Here is a 5,000-nt window from a genome sequence, read left to right on the forward strand (position 1 = left end):
AATGTTCTAGGTAATGGATGTAAGTGCAGGCATGCCTGTATGTACATGCATACATGCTTACATATATACATGCATACATAACACAAATACATACAGACATATAAATATATATATATATATATATATATATATATATAAAACATATATATACATATCTACAGTGTATCTATATACATATAGAGAAAACTACTAAGAAGTTAGTTGATACTGAATTTGCGCATGTTTAAACCAAATTTCTGTACTTAAATTGTTAGCCTCCTTTTATGTATTAGATTCTTTTCTCGCCTGAAGATGGTTGAAAGCATCAACCGAAAGCTCGCATTATGTATTATTGTATAGTATTTTCTTAACAATACAATATGGATCTCGGCAGCCTCGTTTTTGACCTCCCTTCTGATTACAAGAAGTCTATTCGGAAGATAGAGAAAACTACTAAGAAGTTAGTTGATACTGAATTTGCGCTGGTCTTTAACCAAACATGTTTAAAAGAGAACTTACTGCCTATTTATTCTAATATATATATACATATATATATATATATATACATTATATATATATATATATATACACTCAGACACACATATACACACACATATATGTATGTATATATATATATATATATATATATATATATATATATAGAGAGAGAGAGAGAGAGAGAGAGGGAACCCTTCTTTTTAGTATTGTGAAATGATGTAGCATAAGTGATATTATAGATGGAGCTGAATATCTGCAGGTACTGTAATAGCTTTTCCTGTTGGTGGAGTTATGCACAATCACCCCCAAAATGTACTGTCACTTCAAACGCATTGAAGCAATATGACACAGCGGACGAAACTTTCTGAGAATCAGTCTATCTAAACTGTATTACATTAGAATGTTTAGTTTTGTGAAATTTTCACTATACATGTTTTCCATTGTTTTTGTGTTGTGTGTGTGTTTATCTGTGTGTGTGTTTGTGTGTGTGTTACTCAGGGGAGTGCTCTTTAGTTTGAAGATACGGGCAGAAACACTAACATTTTCAACCTTATGGCTCACTTCATATACTTAAACCTGTCTTAAACAACGGGTGTGCTCCACCATACATAATATCTTACCTTTCGTCAGACAATACCATTCACATGCAGTTCTCTACTTCGAAAGTTCTCGAACTCATCCCTCACATCTCCCCTACTTATGTTTTGCTGTTCTTTAGCCTTATGAAGACCAGTTTAACACTGAATTTAATCACTAAACCTCCACTGGGTGCCACAAATGGGAGGTCTACTTTGGAAGTTCTTGAACTCATTTCTCACATCTCCTTAGCCTCATGAAGACCAACCGAAGACTAAATTATATCGCTAAACATCCACTAACTGTCACTAGTTTTCTTGTGGGATGTCTCTCTGTAGGGGGCGGTGGGCTCTTTAGATGAATGAAATTGCCTGGTGGCAATACAAATGATTCAAAAACAATGAAAAAGTTAAGAGAAACTGATTTAATTCCTCAACTTTACTCGATGTTTCCTTCAGTTGGCTGAAATAGTTTGGCGGTATCTATAATAGATATATAAGAGGTTGAAGAGTGTGAATATTTTTTTTTGTGTAGCGCTGGTGATATTGACGCATGCGCAGTGTTGAAACGTCTAAGAACTAAAGAAAAAGAGTAATGTTATTATTGTTGTTACTAGTATTAGTATCTTATTTCATTATTATCATTATCATCATTACTAATTTCATTACTATTGTTATTAATATCATTATGAATATTGTTATTATTATCATTATGATCATTACTATTATCATTATTATTATTATCATTTTTATTATCATTATTATTATTAATATTATTATTATTATTATTATTATTATCATTATCACCATAATTTTTATTATTATTATTATCATTATTATTATTATAATAATTTTTTATTGTGATTGTTATCATTATTATTATTATTATTATCATCATCATCATCATTATTATCATAATTATTATTATTATTATTATTATCATCATCATCAATGTTATCATCATTTTCATTATTAAGATGCATTTTATCTACAGTATATTCACTAGAAACTAATTTGATCTTGAAAGTCAGTCCATTTAATTTTTCGAAAATTTTTAGCTTGCCCAACCTATGCTAAGATAACCTGACCTGACTTAATTTGACCTAACCTAACCGAACCCAACCTCACTTAACCTAGCCTAAAAAAAAAACGTGACTCTGGTCTGTAGGGGTGTCGCTGAGATTCCATATTATGTTCTTGTTCTTTGGCCGGAAAGCGCAGGTGCCGGCGACCTTAGAGCATAGTTTGAGAATGTCGCGTTTAGAAGAGGAAATAATTCCAAGCACATGAATTGAATATTTTGTTAAACATCGACATTTGTATTAATACAAACCCTCATCGACTGAGTCCGAATGGTTCCTTCTCTTTAGAATAAAATCAAGCGACGGCAGATTGAGTGGATGATGGAGTGGCTTAGCCGCCGGTAAGGAATTTGGTGATTGTGCTTTTCCTGCTGAAAGTAACATCGAACTTACACAGAACTCGGATGTTGTAAAGATCCACAACCCCGGTGTATCTCAGGCTTGTTTATCTTTACAAGCTAATATTTGGAGTGGCTGATCTTAACAAGCTTAACGTAACCTAACCTAACTTGACCTATTCTAATCTAACCCAACCTGACCTAACCTAACCTCATTTAAAAGATCGTCACTGTTGGGCCGATATATATTATCTCGCTCATTTCTGGGGTTGGTACTTTTTACAAGCTAATATGTGGGGTAATTCATCTTTGCAAGGGTACTACTCTGTGGTTGCTCATCTCTACAACGTCCTAGAAGTCTAATGTCATGGTGCTGAGGTTAAGTCTGTCAAATCGTTCATCAGTCGAGTTATTCGGTGGAGTCCGATTTACGTCTCCTGAAGACGGCTGAGGAAGGTCGGACGATGTCTCGAGGGAACAGGATTGTGGATTTTGGAAGTCTACTGAGGACACCGAGCCATGATGATCGTGTAGCATCGCGAGAAAGATCGCGATGTTACAAATTAAACAGTGTTGTTACTGGTGTCGACTTTAGTAAAACACACACAGACACACACAAAATACACACACACACACACACACACACACACACACACACACACACACACGCACACACACACACACACACACATATATATACATATATATATATATATATATATATATATGTGTGTGTGTGTGTGTGTGTGTATGTGTATGTGTATTTGATGAAAAGTGAGAGATACGCGTATGTATTCCCATTGCATATTTTGTCGATGTTTCTTCTATAAACAAACCTTAAAATATTCACATATATCTATTAACACAAAGGGATTCACAAAAAGAGATGATCATGTCTTTGATATGATAAGAGTAAAGAACATAAGACGTTTGGGAGACTGAGCTTGAGGAATGCCCGAAGGGAAGTGAGATGACCTTGAGTTGAATAAATTTCATGAATCTGTTCTCCTTCTTTATTTGCATTATTTTTTATATTCATTTATATCTATCTTATCTTTGATTTTCATGGATTATAGGATCTGCAATTTTTATACATTGGGACACTGATGATGACTGTCTTCGTTTTTACAATTGTTTCCCTATCTAGGTGAGCTTAGAGAAGTGTTGCTTAAAGATCCTCTCATTTAAGTTATGAGCCATTTTAGGATTGAGGGCATTCCGCGCCAAATCGATGCAGCGTGATGACTGAAACTTAATTCATTTAATCTCACTCCTGGAAACCTCTATCTAAGTTGGAAAGTGGAAACCTAGACAAAACTGAAAACTAAACTGAACAGGAAAATAAACTAAACTGGAAGCTAAACTAAACTGGAAATTAAACTAAACTGGAAACCTTCGTTGTCATTTTCACCAGAAGCTGCCTCTCCTTGTGGTCCTTCGGGATCTTCCAACTTAAGGACAACAGAGCAAATCTTTCTTATACACGAATGCCTGAACTGCCACAATCCGTTTGTACTTGTGCTAGACAGCGGCACACATCAACAACTAACAATATCTTCTTACAAACATAATACAATATATGGTTTTGACATAAACAGACATTGGTACAATATTTCGTCAGCGGAAATATTTAATAAAATCGAAGTATTTATTTTTGTTTCGATGTTACGCTCGCTAGTGCTTGATCAAATACCATCCTCATGAAATGCCCACAATAAGATATTCATCATTTATAATGATAGACAAATACATTGTATACAATATGGTTTGCAGTGATTGTTGCATATATAGGGCAATATAAACGCGTTATATATTTCACAGACTCTATACTGTGACAATACACCACATAAATGTATCAAAACAATACACATAAATTGTGAAATACATTATGTAATGATTCAAAGTGAGTCTCAAAATGGTTAACTGTTGGTCTAGACTATAATGTTATCCCATAGGTTTGGTCACAGATTTTGTTAAACAATTGTCAATATAACGTTTCATGTTAATGATGTTACAGTATGTTTAACATAGCCGTTAATGTACAGTGGTGTCTTGCAAATCCAGCCGTTACCACAGTTTTGAACTCGGCCTACAGATGGACTTGGTATGTTCTATGTCCTAGGTTCGAGGTTCGGTGGCTATGGCTGAATTAGTGATCAATTGTTAATAGAAAATAACACAGGAGTTAAATTGTGTTATATGTCAACGAAAATTAAAGTAAGCCTCCACGAACCATGTCTTTGTTGACATATTAACGTTTATTAACATCTAACATCTATGAACATGTAACGTTCATTAAAATCATTAACATAATTGATATATTAACATTTCTGCCCATTGCTACCATAGTGTTCCGTCTTAGATACCAACATCTTTCTTCTTCTTATCATTATTATTATTATTATTATTATTATTATTATTATTATTATTATTATTATTATTATTATTATTATTATTATTATTATTATTATTATTATTATTATCATTATTATTATTATTATTATTATCATTATTATTATAATTATTAT

At 33.1% G+C, this 5,000-nt stretch overlaps 1 protein-coding gene across 1 annotated transcript in view; it reads left to right on the forward strand.

The window, feature by feature from the left end:
* Positions 1-5,000, forward strand: part of LOC143037052 (uncharacterized) — a 28,263-nt gene that overhangs the window by 1,114 nt on the left and 22,149 nt on the right. The window lies entirely within an intron of this gene.

This window comes from Oratosquilla oratoria, chromosome 21, assembly GCF_046742065.1.
Source record: "Oratosquilla oratoria isolate Oo_2021 chromosome 21, ASM4674206v1, whole genome shotgun sequence".
Lineage (NCBI taxonomy): Eukaryota > Metazoa > Arthropoda > Malacostraca > Stomatopoda > Squillidae > Oratosquilla > Oratosquilla oratoria.